Raw genomic sequence first — 18,525 nt, 5'->3', positions numbered from 1 at the left:
CATAGATTCAGCAAAAAGAGTGTCTCCAAGATATTGAATTGAAAGAAAGGTTTAAATCAGTGAGAGGAATCAATACATCACCAAGCAGTTTCACAGATAGTTTCTTTCTAGTTTTTACATGGGGATATTCAATTTTTCCTCATAGACCTCAATGGGCTTCCAAATGTCCCTTTGCAGATTCTACAAAAAATGGTGTTTGCAACCTGATGAATCAGTAGAAAGATGTAACTTTGTGAGATGAATCTACACATCACAAAGAACTTTCACAGATAGCTGCTTTCTAGTGTTTAATCTGGGGATTTTTGGTTTTTCTTCCTAGGCCACAATGAACTTCTAAATGTCCCTTTGCAGACACTACAAAAAGAGTGCTTCCGACCTGCTAAATCACAAGAAAGTTTTAACTCTGTGAGATGAATCCACATATTACCAAGCCATTCCACAGATTGCTCCATTCTACTTTTTTTCTGGATATATTCGTTTTTTTTCCCATAAGCCTCTATGGGTCCGAAATGTCTTTTCACAGATTTTACAAAAAGAGTGTTTCCAATCTGCTGAACCAAGAGAAACCTGTTACTCTGTGAGATGAATCCACACATCACAAAGCAGATTCACAGATATCTTCTTACTAGTTTGCATCTGTGGATATTGTTTTTCCCTTAGGCCCCAATGGGTTCCCAAATGTCCCTTCACAGATACTACAAAAAGATGGTTCCAAACCTGCTGAATCAGAAGAAAGGTTTATGTCTGTGAGATGAATTGACTCATTTCAAACAGTTTCACAGATAGCTTCTTTCTAGATTTTATCTGAAGATACTAGGATGATCTCCATAAGCCTCAAGGGGCTCCCAAATGTCTTTTCACAGATTCTACAAAAAAAGTAACTCCAACCTACTGAATCAAAACAAAGGTTTAACTCTGTGATTTGAATCCAAACATACAAACCAGTTTAACAGATAACTTCATTCTAGTTTTTATCTGGGGATAGTTTGTTTTTCCATTAGTCCACAATGGACTTCAAAATATGCCTTTGCAGTTTGTACAAAAAGAGTGTTTCTAACCTTGTGAAGCTAAATAAAGCTTAAACACAGTGAGGGAAATGCACATATCCCCAAGTAGTTTCACATATAGCTTCTTTCTAGTTTTTATTTTGGGGTATTCGGTTTTTCCTCATAGGACTCAAAGGGCTCAAAAATGTCCCTTTGCAGATTCTCCCAAAAGAGTGTTTTCAACCTTCTGATCAAAAGAAATGTTTAACTCTGTGAGATGAATCCACACTTAACGAAGCAGTTTCACAGATAGCTTCTTTCTAGTTTTTATGTGGCAATATTCCATTTCTTTCCATAAGCCTCAAAGGGCTCTTTGCATATTCTACAAAAAAAGGCTTTTCAACCTGCTGAGTCAAAAGAAAGGTTTAACTCTGGGATATGAATCCACACATCAAGAAACAGTTTCACAAATAACTTCTTTCCAGTATTTATCTACGGATATTCACTTTTTATCCATAGGCCCCAGTGAGCTCCAAAATGCCCCTTCACAGGATCTACAAAAAAAGTGTTTCCATCCTACTGAATTGAAAGAAAGGTTTATCTCAGTGAGATGAATCTACACATTAGCATGCAGTTTCACAGATAGCTTATTTCTAGTTTTTATCTGTGTCTATTCAGTATTACCCAATAGGCCTCAATGGGCTCCAAATGTCCCTTCACAGATTCTACAAAAAGAGTGTTTCCAACCTGCTGAATCAGAAGAAAGTTTAACTCTGTGAGATGAATCCACACATCACCAAGTATTTTCATCCATTGCTTCTTTCTAGTTTTTATTTGAGAATGTTTGATTTTTTTCCCATAGACCTCATTGGACTCTGAAATGTCCATTTGCAGATTCTAGAAAAACAGTGCTTCCAACCTGCTGAATAAAACAAAAGTTTTATTTCTGTGAGATGATTCCACACGTCACCAAGCAGTTTCACAGATAACTTCTTTCTAGTTTTTATCTGGGGATATGTGGCTTATCCCATAAGACTCAATGGGCTTTCAAATGTCCCTTCGCATATTCCACAAAAAGAGTGCCCCAATCTGCTGAATCAAAGAAAATGTTTAACTCTGTGAGATAAATTCAGATATCACCAAGCAGTTTCATAGATAGCTTTTTGCCAATTTTTTTCTGGGGATAGTCCCTTTTTTCCCATAGACCTCAAAGGGCTCCCAAATTTTGCAGATTCTACAAAAAAGTGTCTCCAACCTGCTGAATGAAAAGAAAGGTTTAATACAGTGTGATGAATCCACACATCACAAAGAAGTTTGGGAGATTGCTTCTTTCTAGTTTTTATCTGTGAATATTCGATTTTCCCTGTAGGCCACAAAGTGTTCCCAAATGAACCTTCACAAATTCTACAAAAAGAGTGTTTCAAACCTACTGAAACAAAAGAAAAGCTTAACTCTGTGGGATGAATCCAGACATCAGAAAACACTTTTACAGAAAACTTCTTTCTAGTTTTTATCTGGAGTTATTTGGTTTTTCCCCATAGACGTTAATGGGCTCTTGAATGTCTTTCTGCGTATTCCATAATAAGAGTGTTTCCAACATGCTGCATCAAAAGAAAGGTTTAACTCTGTGAGATAAATCCACACATCACAAATCAGTTTCCCTGATAGCTAATTTCTAGTATTTATCGGAGGATAGTCGTTTTTTCCCAATAGGCAACAATGGGCTTCAAATGTACCTTTGCAGATTCTACAAAAAAAGTGTTTCCAACTTGATAAATCAAAGGAAAGGTTTAACAGTGTGAGGTGAATCCACACAAAGCAAAACAGTTTCCAGGATAGCTTTTTTCTAGTTTTTATCTGGGGATGTTCTGTTTTCCCATAGTCCTCAGTGGGCCCCCAAATGTCTCTTCAGAGACTTTACTAAATGACTGTTTCTGACCTGCTAAATCAAAAGAAAAGTTTATGGAAAAGTTTGTCTCTGAGAGATAAATGCACACATCACCAAACAGTTTAAATGATAGCTTCCTTCTAGTTTTTATCTGGGGATATTCTGTTTTTCCCCATTGGTCACAAGATGCTCCAAACTGTCCCTTTGCAGATTCTACAAGAAGAGTGTTTCCAACTGCTGAATCAAAGAGAAGGTGTAATTCCATGAGATGAACCCATGCATCATAAAGCTGTTTCATACATATCTCCTTTCTATTATTTATGAGGGGATATTCACTTCATTCCCATAGACCTCACTCAGCTCTCAAATTTCACTTTGCAGATTCTATAAAAATAGTGATTCCAACCTGCTGAATCAAAAGAAATGTTTTCCTCTGTGAGGTGAATCCACACATCACAGATCAGTTTCACACATAGTTTTTCTAGGTTTTATCTGAGGTATTCTTTTCTTGCCCATATGCCACAATGGACCCAAAATATACCTTCACATATTCTAGAAAAAGACTGCTTCCCACCTGTTGAATAAAAAGAAAGGTTTAACTCCATGAGATGAATCCACGTACCAACAAGCAATTTCACAGAGTGTTTCCTGCTAGTTTTTATCTGAGGATATTCTGTTTCTCCACATAGGAATCAATTTGCTCCCATATGTCCTTTTGCCAACTCTGCAAAAACAGTGTTTCCAACTCGCTGAATCAAAAGAAAGTGTGAACTCTCTGAGATGAATCCACATATAACAAAGCAGTTTCACGCAATGCTACTTTCTAGTATTCATCTGGGGAAATTCGGTTTTTCCCCATAGGCCACAATGGGATCCCAAATGTCCCTCCAGAGATTCTACATAAATAGTGTTTCCAACCTGCTGGATCAGAAAATGTTTTAATTCTATGAGATGAATCCACACATCAACAAGCCATTTCACAGATAGCTTCTTTTGAGTTTTTATCTGGGGATATTCTCTTATTCCCCTTAGGTCTCAATGTGCTCTTAAACGTCCATTCACAGATTCTCCAAAAACGTGTTTTTAACCTGCAAATTCAAAATATAGTTTTAACTATTTGAGATGAATGCACACGTCACAAAACAGTTTCATAGATAGTTCTTTCTAGTATTTGTCTAGGGATATTTCAGTTTTACCTTAGGTCTCAATGGGCTCCCAAGTGTTTCTTCACAGATTTTACAAAAATAGTGTTTCCAACCTGCTGATTCAAAACAAACGTTTATCTCTGTGAGATGAATCCACAGAACACAAAGCAGTTTCACAGATAGCTTCTTTCTAGATGTTATCTGAAAGTATTCTCTTTTCCACCTTTGGCATCAATGGGCTTTCAAATGTCCCTTCACAGATTCTATGAAAAGAGTGTTTCCAACCTGCTAAATCAAAAGAAAGATTTTACTCTTTTCGATGAATTCACACATCATAAAGCGGTTTCACAGATCGTTTCTTTCTAGTTTTTATGTGGGGATATTCCGTATTTACCCATTGTTGACAATGGGCTCCCAAATGTCCCTTTGCAGATTCTACAAAAAGAGTGCTTCCAATTTGTTGAATCTAAGGAAAGGTTTAATTCTGTGGGATGAATCCACTCATCACCAAGCAGTTTCACAGGTAGCTTATTTCTAGTTTTTATTCTTGGAAATTAAGTTTTTCCTTATAGGCATCAATGGGCTCCCAAATGTCCCTTTGAAGATTCTACAAAAAGAATGCTTCCAACCTGCTGAATCCAAACAAATGTTTAACCTTGTGAGATTAATCCACACATCACAACACAGTTTCACAGAAATATTATATCTAGTTTTTATTTGAGGATATTCCATTTTGCCCCACACTATTTAATGGACTCCAAAATGATTATTTGCAGATTCTAGCAAAAGAGTTTTTCCAACGTGCAGAGTCAAAAGAAAGATTTAACATGGTGAGATGAATCCACACATAACAAAGCAGTTTTAGAGATCCATTCTTTCTAGGTTTTACCTGGGGATATTTGGTTTTTCATCATAGGTCACTATGGGCTCCAGATTCTATAAAAGGAGTGTTTCTAACCTGCTGAATCACAAGAAAGTTTTAAAAATGTGAGATGAATACACAGGATACATACAAGGCAGTTTCACAGATGACGTTTTTCTTTTTTTATCTGGGAATATTCCATTTTTCACCATTGGCCTCAATGGGTTCCTGAATGTCCCTTTGTAGATTCTACGAAAAGAGTGTTTCCAATCTGCAGAATTAAAAGAAAGGTTAGACTCTTTGAGATGAATCTGCACATCACAAAGCACTTTCACAATTAGCTTCTTTATTGTTTATATCTGGGGATATTCTGTTATTCCCCATAGGCCACAATGGGTTCCCAAATGTCCTATTGCAGATTCTACAAAAAGCGTGCTTTCAATTTTCTGAATCAAAGAAATATTTAACTCTGTGTGAAGAATCCACACATTACAAAGTAGTTTCACAGGTGTATTCTTTCTAGATTTTATCTGGGGTAATCAGTGTTTCTTATTAAGCCTCAAATGGCTCCCAAGTGTCCTCTCACAGATCGTATAATAAGAGTGTTTTTAACCTGCTAAATAAAAAGAAGCATCTACCTTTGTGAGGTGAATCTGCACACCACAAAGCAGTTTCACAGATATATTCTTTCTAGTTTTTATCTGGGGATATTCCGTTCCCAAATGTCCCTTCACAGTTTCTACAAAAAGAGTGTTTCCAACCTGCTGAATCAAAAGAAATCTTTACCTCTGTAATGAAACCACACGTCACATTGCAGTTTCACAAATAACTTCTTTCTAGTTTTAATCTGGGGATATTCGGTTTTTCACCATAGGCCAAAATGGGCTACCAAATATCTCTTCACAGCTTCTACCAGAAGCATGTTTCCAACCTGCTGAATCAAAAGAATATTTTAACTATTTGCTATTAATTCAAACATCACAAAGCAGTCTCACAGATAGCTTCTCTCTAGTTTTTATGTGAGAATATTCAGTATTTCATTAACAACAATGGGCTCCCAAATTTCCCATCGCAGATTCTACAAAAAGAGTGTTTCCAATTTGTTGAATCAAAAGAAAAGTTAAACTCTGTGGGATAAATCCACTCATCATGGAGAAGTGTCACATATGTCTTCTTTCTAGTTATCATTGGTGGAAATTTGGTTTTGCCCCATAGGAATCAATGGACTCCTAAATGTGCCTTTGCAGATACTACAAACAGAATGTTTCCAACCTGCTGAATCAAAAGAAATATTTAACCCTGTGAGATGAATCCACACATCATAAAACAGTTTCACAAAGAGATTCTTTCTAGGTTTTATGTGGAGATATTCAGTTTTTCCCCATACACCTTAAAGGGCTCTCAAATGTTTCTTTGCAGATTATAGAAAAACAGTTTTCCCAACCTGTGGAGTCAAAAGAAATATTTAACTCTTTGAGATTAATCCACACATCACAAAGCAGTTTCATAGAAAGCTACTGTCTAGTTTTTATCTGGGGATATTCAGGTTTTCCTTATAGGCCTCAATGTGCTCCCAAATGTCCCTTTGCAGATTCTACAAAAAAAGTGTTCCAACCTGCTGAATGAAAAGAAATGTTTAACTCTGTGAGATGAATCCACACATCACAAAGCAGTTTCACAGATAGCTTCTTTCTAGTTTTTATCTTGGGGTATTCTGTTTTTCCCCATAGACCTCAATAAGTTCCCAATTATCCCTATGCAGATTCTACAGAAAGAGTGTTTTTAACGTGTTGAATCAAAGGAAAATTTTAACTCTGTGAGTTGAACTCCCATGTCTTAAAGCAGTTTCACATATAGATTCCTTTTAGTTTTTCCTGCAAATATTAGATTTTTTCTCATAGGCCTCTATGCAATCCCAAATGTTCCTTCACAGATGTTACAAAAAAGTGCTTCCAACCTGCTGAATCAAAAGTAAGATTTGACTCTGTGAGATGAACCTACACATCACCATACAGTTTCACAGATAGCTTCTTTCTATTTTTTATCTAAGGATACTCGGTTTTCACCTTAGGCCTCAATAGGTTCTTAAATGTCGCTTCACAGATTCTAAAAAGAGGGTGTCTCCAACCTGATGAATCAATAGAAAGCTTGTTTCCATATTCCTCATTTAGCTGCCAAATGTCACTTCGCAGATTCTACAAATATAGAGTTTCCAACCTGCTGAATCAAAGGAAAGCTTTACCTCTGTGAGATAAATTGACAGTACCAACTGGTTTCACAGATAGCCTCTTTCGAGCTTTTACCTGGGGATATTTGTTTTTTTCTCCATAGGCCTCCATAAGTTCCAAAATGTCCCTTTGCAGATTCTACATAAGCACTCTTTCCAATCTGTTGAATCAAAAGAAAACTTTAATTCTGTGAGTTGAATCCACACATCACAAAGCAGTTTCACAAATAGCTTCTTTCTAGGTTTTATAAGGGGATATTAGGCTTTCCCTCATAGGCCTCAATGGGCTCCCACATGTCCCTTCGCAGATTCTACAAAAACAGTGTTTTCAAACCTGCTGAATCAAAAGAAAGGTTTATGTCTGTGATATGAATCCACTCACCATGAAGCAGTTTCAAAAATATTTCCTTTTTGGTTTTTATCTGGAGCTATTCAGTTTTTCTCCAAAGGACTCAATGAGTTCCCAAATGAACCCTCACAGATTCTGCAAAGAAAGTGATTCCAATCTGCTGAATCAAAAGAAAGTTTCAACTCTGTGAGATCAATCCACACATCTCAAAGTAGTTACACAGATAGCTTCTTTCTAGTTTTTATGTGAGGATATTCATTTTATCCCCATATGCTTCTATGGGCTCCAAAATGTACCTTCTCAGATTCTACAAAAAGAGTGTTTCCAAGCTGCTGAATCCAAAGAAAGGTTTTTCTCTGTAAGATGAATCCACACATCACAAAGCAGTTTCACAGATAGCTTCTTTTTAGTGTATACCTCATGATATACAATTTTTCTTCACAGGCCTCAGTGGGCTCCAAAATTTCCCTTCACACATAGTACAAAAGGAGTGTTGCCAACCTGTTAAATCAACAGTAAGGTTTCCCTATGTGAGATGGATCCATACCTCATAAAGCAGTTTCACAGCTATATTCTTTCTGGTTTTTATCTGGGGATACCTTGTTTTTCCCTATAGGTCTCAATGGGCTCCCAAAAGTCCCTTCACAGATACTTCAAAAAGAGTGTTTACAACCTGCTGAATCAACAGAAAGGATTACCTCTGTGAGATGAATCCAAACATAACGAAGCAGTTTCACAGATAGCTTCTTTCTGGTTTTTCACCATAAACCTCAATGGGCTCCCAAATCACCTTTTACAGATTCCACAAAAAGAGTGCTTCCAACGTACTGAATGATAATAAAGTTTTACCTCTGTGAGATGAATCCAAACATCTCAAAGCAGTTTCACTGATAGCTTCTTTCTAGATTTTATCTGAGCATTGTCGGTTTTCTTCTATTTTTTATTTTTTATTTATTTATTTTTTTGAGACAGAGTTTCACTCTGTCATCCAGGCTGGAGTGCAGTGGTGCTATCTTGGATCATTGCAAGCTCTGCCTCCTGGGTTCACGCCATTCTCCTGCCTCAGCCTCCTGAGCAGCTGGGACTACAGGTGCCTGTCACCATACTCTGCTAAATTTTTATATTTTTGGTAGAGACAGGGTTTCACCATGTTAGCCAGGATGGTCTCGATATCATTACCTTGTGATCCACCCTCCTCGGCCTCCCAAAGTGTTGGGAATACAGGCACGAGTCACTGTGCCTGGCCAGGATATTCAGTTTTCTTCCACAGGCATCAATTGGCTCACAAATGTCCCATCACAAATTCTACAAAAAAAGTGTTTCCAACCTGCTGAATGAAAAGAAAAGTTAAACTCTGTGAGATGAATCCACACATCACCAAGCAGTTTCACAGATAGCTTCTTTCTAGTTATCAAGGGATATAGGGTTTTTCTGTCTAGGCCTCATTGGGCTCCAAAATGTCCCTTTGAAGTTTCTACAAAAAGAATGTTTCCAACCAGGTGAATCAAAAGAAAGTATTAACTATGTGAGATGAATCCAGATGTCACCAAGCAATTTCAAATATAGCTTCTTTCCAACTTTTATCTGGGGATATTCATTTCTCCCCATAGGCCTCAATAAGCTCCAAAATGCACCTTCACGAATTCTACAAGAAGCGTGTGTCTCCAACTTGCTGAATCAAAAGAAACTTTTAACTCTATGAGTTGAATCAACACATCACCAAGCAGTATCACAGATAGATTCTTCCTAGTTTTTATCTGCAGATATTCTTTCTTCCTCATATGCCTCAATGGGCTCCCAAGTGTCTCTTCTCAGATTCTATGAAAAGAGTGTTTTCAACCTGCTGAATCAAAAGAAAGCTTTTACTCTGTGAGTTGAATCAACATATCACCAAGTTGTTTCACACACAGCTTCTTCACAGTTTTTATCTGGGGATATTTCCTTTTTCTGCATAGACCTCAATGGGCTCCCAAATGTCGCATCACTGATTCTACAAAAATAGTGTTTTCAACCTGCTGAATCAACATAAAGTTTTATCTCTGTGAGATGAATCCACACATCATCAAGCAGTTTCACAGATAGCTTCATTCTAGTTTTTATCTGGGAGTATTCTGTTTTTCCCTTAGTCCTCAAAGGGCTTCAAAAATATCCCTTTGCAAGTTCTACCAAAAGAGCATTTCCAACCTTCTAAAGCAAAAGAAAGCTTAAACTCAGTGAGTGGAATGCACATGTCACTAAGTAGATTCACATATAGCTTCTTTCTAGTTTTTATTTGGGGATATTCAGTTTTTCCTCACAGGACACAAAGAGTTCATAAATGTCCCTTCAGAGATTCCACAAAAAGAGTGTTTCCAACCTTCTGAATCAAAAGAAATGTTTAACTCTGTGAGATGAATCCACACATAACCAAGAAGTTTCACAGATAGCTTCTTTCTAGTTTTTATGCGGGGATATTCAGCTTCCCATAAGCCTCAAAGGGATCTTAAATGTCCCTTTGTTGATTCTAGGAAAAAAAAAAGTGTTTCTAATCTGCTGAGTCAAAAGAAAGGTTTAAATCTGTGAGATACATCCACACATCACTAAGCAGTTTCACAGAAAGCTTGTTTCTAGTTTTTATCTGAGGATATATCCTTTTTACCCATATGCCCCAATGGGCTCCCAAATGTCTCTCTGCAGGTTCTACAAAAAGAGTGTTTCCATCCTGCTGAAGTGAAATAAAGGTTTATCTCAGTGAAATGAACCTGCACATCATGAAGCAGTTTCAGAGATAACTTATTTCTAGTTTGTATCTGGGTATATTCTGTTTTACCTCATAAGCCTCAAAGGGCTCCAAATGTCCCTTCGCAGATTGTACAAAACGAGTTTTTCCAACCTGGAGTATCAAAAGAAAAGTTTAACTCTGTGAGATGAATCCACACATCAACAAGCATTTTCATCTATTGAGTTCTAGTTTTTATCTGAGATTATTGGATTTTTTCCCATAGTCCTCAAAGGAATCTGGTGTCCCTTCAAAAATTCTACAAAAACAGTGTTTCCAACCTGCTGAACAAAACAAAAGTTTCATCTCTGTGAGATGAATCCACACATCGACAAGCATTTTCACAGATAGCTTCTTTCTAGTTTTTATCTGTGGTTATCAGGTTTTTCCCATATTCCTCAATGCAATCCGAAATGTTTCTTCACACATTCTACTAAAGGAATGTTTTTGACCTGTTGAATCAAAAGAAAGGATTAATTGTGTGAAATGAATCCACACATTACAAAGCAGTTTCACTACTAGCTTCTTTCTAGTTTTTATCAGGGAAATTCCGTTTTTCCTTATTAGTCTAAATGGGCTCCCAAACGTCTTTTGCAGATTCTACAAAAAGAGTGTTTCCAACCTGCTAAATCAAAACAAAGGTTTAGCATTGTGAGATGAATCCAAACATCACAAAGAAGTTTCAAAGATAGTTTCTTTCTAGTTGCTATCTGTGGAAATTCTCTTTTTCACATAGGCCTTAAAGAGCTCTCAAATATTCCTTTGCAATTTCTACAAAAAGATTGTTTTCAACCTGCTGAATCCAAAGAAATTTTTACACAGTGAGATGAATCCACACATAACCAGGCATTTTCACAGATAGTTTCTTTCTAGTTTTTATCTGGGGATATTTGTTTTTATTCCATGGGTCTAAACGGGCTCCCAATTGTCCCTTCACAGATTCTACAAAAAGAAGTATTGCCAACCTGCTGAATCAAAAGAAAAGTTCCACTCTGAGAGATGAATCCACACATCAACAAGAAGTTACACTAATAGATTCTTTCAAGTTTTTAACAGGGGATATTCAGTTTTTTCCACATAGACCTCAAGGGGATTTGAAAAGACCCTTCACAGATTCTACACAAAGAGTGTTTACAATCTGTTAAATTAAAAGGAATGTTTAACTGTATGAGATGAATCACACATCACCAGGCTGTTTCACACATAAATTCTTTCTAGTATTTATCTGGGGAGATTCTGTTTTTCCCCTAAGCCTCAATGGTTTCCCAAACATCCCTTTGTAGATTCTATAAAAAGAGTGTTTCCCACCTGATGAATCAAAAGAAAGGTGAAACTCTCTGAGATTAATCCACACAACACCAAGCAGCTTCACAGATAGCTTCCTTCAAGTTTTTATCTGGTAATATCAGGTTTTTCCCCATAGGCCCCAAAGGGCTCGGAAATGTCCCTTCACAGATTCTCAAAAAGATTCTCAGAATCTTCTGAATCATCAGAAAGATTTAACTCTGTGAAATGAATTCACACATCACATAGAAGTTTCACAGATAGCTTCTTTCTAGTTTTAATCTGGGGATATATGGTTTTTCTCAATAGGCCTCAAAGGGCTCCCAAATGTCCCTTTGCAGATTCTACAAAAAGAGGATTTCCAACCTACTAAATCAAAAGTAACTTTTAAGTCTGTGAGATAAGTCCATACATCACAAAGCAGATTCACAGATAGCTTGTTTCTACTTTTTATCTGGGGATATTCAGTTTTTCCCCATAGACCTCAATGGGCTCCCAAATGTTCTTTTGCAGATACTACAGACAGATAGTTTCCAACATGGTGAATCAAAAGAAAGGTTTAATTCTGTGAAATGAATCCACACATCACCAAACAGTTTCACCAGGAGCTTTTTATTTTATTTTTTAATTTGTAGCTGAAGATATTCTTATTTTTCTTTTTTTTTTTCTGTAGGACTCAATCGACTTCCATATATTCCTTTGCAGATTCTAAGAAAAAGAGTGTTTCCAACCTGCTGAATCAAAAGAAAGGTTTAACTCTGTGAGATGAATACCCACATAACCAGGCAGTTTCACAGATAGCATCCTTTTAGTTTGTATCTGGCTATACTTGTTTTTTCTTCATAGGCCCAAATGGACTCCCAAATGTCCCTTTGCAGATTATATAAAAAGAGTGTTCCCAACCTGTTGAATTAAAAGAAAGGTTTTCTTCTATGAGATCAAGCCACACATCACCAGGCAGTTTCACAGATATCTTCTTCCTAGTTTTTATCTGGAGATACTCGGTTTTTTACCACAGGCCTCAATGATTTCCCAAATGTCCCTTGGCAGATTCTAGAAAAAAGAGGATTTCTAACGTAATGAATCAAAAGAAAGTTTTAATTCTGTGAGGTGAATCCACACATCACCAAGGAGTTTCTCAGATAATTTCTTTCTAGTTTTTATCTGGGAATATTCCCTTTTTCCCCATAGCCCTCACTGGCTTCAAAATGTCCCTTCGCAGATTTTCAAAAAGAGTGTTTCCAACCTTGTGAATCATCAGAAAAATTTAACTTTGTGAAATAAATCCACATATCACAAAGCAGTTTCACAGATAGCTTCTTTCTAGTTTTATTGGGGAATATTCAGGTTTTCTTCCATAGGTCTCAATGGGCTCCCAAATGTCCCTTCACAGATTCTACAAAAAGAGTGATTCCAAACTATTGAGTCAAAAGTAACTTCTAACTCAGTGAGATGAGCGCACACATCATAAAGAACTTTAACATATAGCTTGTTTCTAATTTTTATTTGGGGATAATCTGTTTTTGTCCATAGTCCACAATGGATTCCCAAATGTCCTTTCACAGATTTTGCCAAGAAAGGGTTTCCAACCTGGTAAATCAAAAGAAAAGCTTAACTCTGTGAGTTGAATCCTCACATCAACCTGCTGTCTCACAGATAGCTACTTTTCAGATTTTTCTCAGAATTTTTTTTGTTTTTTTGTTTGTTTTTCATAGACCTCAATGGACTCCCAAATGTTCCTTTGCAGATCCAAATAAAAAGAGTGTTTCCAACCTGCAGAATTAAAAGAAAGGTTAACTCTGTGAGATGAAGCCACACATCACCAAGCAGTTGCACAGATAACTTCTTTCAAGTTTTCAACTGGGGATATTCATTTTTTCCCATATAGGACTCAAGGGTCTCCGAAATGTCCCTTTGCAGATTCTACAAAAAGAGTATTTCCAAAATGATGAATCCCAAGATAGGTTAATCCTGTGAGATGAATCCACACATCACAAACGGTTACACAGATAACTTCTTTCAAGTTTTTGACTGGGGATATGCAGTTTTTCCCATATAGGCCTCAAGGGTCTCTGAAAGTCCCTTCACAGATTCTCCAAAAAAAGTGTTTCCAAACTGATGAATCAAAAGATAGGTTAACTCTGTGGGATGAATCCACACATCAGCAAGCAGTTTCATGGATAGCTTTTTCCTAGTTTTTCTCTGGGATATATAGAGGGCTCCGAAATGTCCGTTTACAAATTGTAAAACAAGAGTGTTTCCAACCTGGTGAATCAAAAGAATGGTTTAAATCGGTGCGATGAATCCAAACATCACTAAGCAGTTACCACAGATACCTTCTTTTTATTTTGTATCTGGGGATTTTAAGTTTTTTCCCATACCCCTCAATGGGCTCCCAAATGTCCCTTCACAGATTCTACAGAAAGAGTGTTTCCAACATGCTGAATCAAAAGAAAAGTCAAATTCTGTGAGATGAATCAGCATATTGCAAAGCAGTTTCACAGATAGCTTCTTTTTAGTTTTTATCTGAGAATATTCATTTTTTCCCCATAGGCCTCAATGGGTTTCCAATCATCCCTTTGTAGATTCTAGAAAAACGTGTTTCCACCCTGCTGAATCAAAAGAAAAGTTTAAGTCCCTGGGATGAATCCACACATCACAAATCAGTTTCTCAGATAGACATTTTTTCTAGTTTCTTTGTGGGGATTCTCGATTTTTCCCCATAGGTCACAATGGGCTCACAATGTCCCTTCACACATTCTACAAAAAGAATGTTTCCAACCTGCTGAATCAAGAAAATGTTTTAACTCTATGAGATGAATGCACATATCACCATGTAGTTTCACAAATATCTTCTTTCTACTTTTTATCTGGGTATATTTTGTTTTTTCCCATAGGACTCAATGTGCTCCCAAATATTCCCTGGCAGATTCTACAAAAAGAGGTTTTTTTAACCCACTGAATCAAAAGAAAGGTTTACCTTTGTGAGATGAATACAAATATCACAAAACAGTCTCACAGACAGTTTCTTTGTAGTTTTTATCTGGGGATATTCTGTTTTTCTCCAAGGCCTCATTGAACTCTCAAATATCCCTTGGCAGATCCTCCAAAAAGAATGGGGCAGTGAATACACACATCACAAAGAAGTTTCACAGATAGCTTCTTTCTATTTTTTATCTGGTGATATTTGGTTTTCCCAACAAACCTCAATAGGCTCTCAAGTGTCTTTTTGCAGATTCTACAAAAAGGGTGTTTCCAAATGGCTGAATCAAAAGATAAGTTTGACTCTGTGATATGAATACACAGAACGCAAATCCGTTTCACAGATCCCTTCTTTCTAGTTTTGATGTGGGTATATTCCTTTTTTCCACATAGTCCTCAACGTTCTCCTAAATGTCCCTTTGCATATTCTACATAAAGAGTGTTTGTAACCTGCTGAGTTAAAAGAAAGGTTTAATTCTGTTAGTAGAATCCACACATCACAAAGCCATTTCGCAGATAGCATCTTTCGAGTTTTTTACTGGGGATATTCCATTTTTCCCCATTGGCCTCAATGGGCTCCCAGATGTTTCTTCACAGATTCTAGAAAAAGAGTTTTTCCACCCGGCTGACTGACTGACTCAAAGGTGAGATTTAACTCTGTGAGGTGAATCCAAAACTCACAAAGCAATTTCACAGATAGCATATTTTTCGTTTTTATCTGGAGATATTCAGTTTTACCCCATTGACTTCAATGGGCTCCCAAATGTCCCTTTGCAGATACTACAAAAAGAGTGTTTCCAGCCTGTAAATCAAAACAAATGTTTAACTCTGTGTGATGAATCTGCACATCACAATGCAGGATCTAAGACAACTCCTTTCTAGTTTTTATCTGGGGATATTTAGTTTGTTGCCCTAGGTCTCAAAGGGCTCTGAAATGTCCCTTTGAAGATTATACAACAGGAGTGTTTCCAACTTGGTGAATAAAAGTGAAGTTTAACTCTGTGAGATGAATTCACACATCACAAAGCAGTTTAGAGATAGCTTCTTTCTACTTTTTATCTGGGGATTTTTTTTTCCCGTAGACCACAATAGGCTCCCAAATATCCTTTCCCAAATTCTACAAAAAGAGTGTTTCAAATCTGCTGAGTCAAAAAAATCTTTTAACTCTATGAAATGAATCCATATCTCATCAAACAGTTTCACAGATAGATTCTTTCTAGTTTTTATTGGGGGATATGTGGATTTTTCCTTATAGGCCTCAATGTGCTCTCAAGTGTCCCTTTGAAGATTTATCAAAAGGAGTGTAATTATTTGGCTGAATCAAAAGCAAGTTTTACCTCTGTGAGATGTATCCACACATGAAAAAGCAGTTTCACAGATAGCTTCCTTGTAGTTTTGGTCTGGAGATATTCAGTTTTTCCCCAAAGCATTTAATGGGATCCTATCTGTCCCTTCACAGATTCTTCAAAAAGAGTGTTTCCAAACTGCTGCATCAAAAGAAGTTTAAGTCTGTGAGATGAATTTATAGAACACAAAGCAGATTTACAGATACCTTCTTTCTATTTTTTAGCTGGGGATATTCTGTTTTTTTCCAATAGGCCTCAATGGATCCCAAATATTTCTTCACAGATTATAGAAAAAGACTTATTCCATCCTACTGAGTCAAAGGAAAGTTTTACATCTGTGACGTGAATCCACACATGACAAAGCAGTTTCACAGATCACTTCTTTCTAGTTTTTACTTGGGTGTATATATATATATCTTTTTTTTTCTCTAGGTCTCAAGAGGCTCTTAAATATCCCTTCATAGATCCTACAGAAAGAGTGTTTCCAACCTGCTGATTCAAAAGAAATGTTTAATTCTTTGACATGAATCCACACATTACAAAGCAAATTCACAGACAGCTTCTTTCTAGTTTTTCTTTCAGGATATTCCCTTTTTCCCAACAGGCCACAATAGACTCTCAAATGTTCCTTTTCCAATTCAACAAACAGAGTGTTTCCAACGTGCTGAATCAAAAGAAAATTTTAACTCAGTGAGATGACTCCTTAGATCACAAAGCAGTTTCACAGAGAGCTTCTTTCTAATTTTTTTCCTGGGGATATTTGGATTTTCCCCATAGACCAAAATGTGCTCCCAAATGACTGTTTGCAGATTCTACAAAAAGAGTGTTCCCAAACTGCCGAATCAAAAGAAAGATTTAACTCTGTGAGATGAATCTACAGAATGCAAAGCAGTTTTACAGATACCTTCTTTCTAGTTTTTTATTTGTGAATATTCAGTTTTCCAATATTCACCTCAATGGATTCCCAATGTTTCTTCCCTGACTCCATGAAAATAGTGTTTCCAACATGCTGAATCAAAGAAGGGTTTAACTCTGTGAGTTGAAACCACACTTGACAAATCCATTTCACAGATAGCCTCTTTCTAGCTTTTATATGGGGATATTTCATTTTTTTCCACAGGCCACAAAGGGCTCCAAACACTTCACAAATCCATTTCACAGATAGCTTCTTTCTAGCTTTTATATGGGATATTTCATTTTTTTCCACAGGCCACAAAGGGCTCAAAAGTGCCCCTTCACAGATTCTACAAAGACAGTGTTTCCAATGTGCTGAATCAAGAGAAAAGTTTAACTCTGAGATATCAATACACAGATCATGAAGCATTTTCCTAGATCACTTCTTTCTAGTTTGTATCTGGGGATATTAACTTTTTTCCAATATGCCCCAATGGACTGCTAACGGTCCCTTCACAGATTCTACAAAAAGAGTGTTTCCACCCACCTGAATCAAACGAAAGGCTTAACTCTGTGAGATGAATCCACACATCACAAATCAGTTTCACAGATAGATTCTTTCCAGTTTTTATCTGGGGATATTCTGTTTTTCAACATTTGCCTTAATGTTCTCCCAAATGTCCCTTCACAGATTCAATGAAAAGAGTGTTTTCAACCTGCTGAACCAAAAGAATTTTTATCTCAGTGACATAAATCCACACATCACAAAACAGTTTCACAGATAGCTTCTTTCTGGAATTTATGTGGGGAAATGGCGTTTGTCCACATAGGCCACAATGGGATCCAAAATGTTTGTTTGTAGATTCTACAAAAAGACTGTTTTCAACCTGAAAAATCAAAACAATGGATTAACCCTGTGAGATGAATTCACAAATAACAAAGCAGTTTCACACATAACTTCTTTCTAGTTTTTATCTGGGAATATCTGATTTTCCTGATAGGCATCAATGCACTCCTAAAAGTCCCTTCACACATTTGAAAAGAAGGGTGTTTTCAATCTTCTGAATAAAAAGAAAGGTTTAATTTTGTGAGATGAATCCACACATTGCAAAGCAGCTTCACAGATAGCTTCTTTCTAGCTTTCATAAGGGGATAGTTTTTTCCCACAGGCCACAAAGGCCTCTTAAATGTCCTTTCACAGATTCCACAAAAAGAGTTTTACCAATCTACTGAATTAAAAAATGTTTTACGCTGTGAGATAAATCCACACATCACCAAGAAGTTTCACAGACAGCTTCTTTCTAGTTTTTATCTAGGGATATTCAGTTTTCAACCACAGGCCTCAATGTGGTCCCAAAAGTCCCTTCACAGATTCTTCAAAAGGAGTGTTCACAACCAGCTGAATCAATGGAAAGGCTTAACTCTCTGAGATGAATCCACCCATCAGAAAACAGACTCACAGATATCTTCTTACTAGTTTTTATCTGAGGATATTGAGTTTTTTCCAATAAGCCTCAATGGGCTCTGAAATGTCCCCGTGCAGATTCTACAAAAAGGGTGTTTCCATCCTACTGAATCAAAAGAAAGCTTTAACTCTGTGAGATGAAACCATACGTCACAAAGCAGTTTCACAGATAGCTTCTTTTTAGTTTTTCTCTGAGGATATTCCTTTGTTCCCCATATGCCTCAATGTGGTCCAAAAAGTCCCTTCTCAGATTATACAAAAAGAGGATTTCCAACCTGCTGAATCCAAAGAAAGGTCTATCCCTGTGAGATGAATCCACACATCCAAAACAGATTCACA

The sequence above is a fragment of the Rhinopithecus roxellana genome, chromosome 7, assembly GCF_007565055.1.
Source record: "Rhinopithecus roxellana isolate Shanxi Qingling chromosome 7, ASM756505v1, whole genome shotgun sequence".
In the NCBI taxonomy this organism is placed as follows: Eukaryota; Metazoa; Chordata; class Mammalia; order Primates; family Cercopithecidae; genus Rhinopithecus; species Rhinopithecus roxellana.
This window is presented reverse-complemented; position numbering follows the sequence as displayed.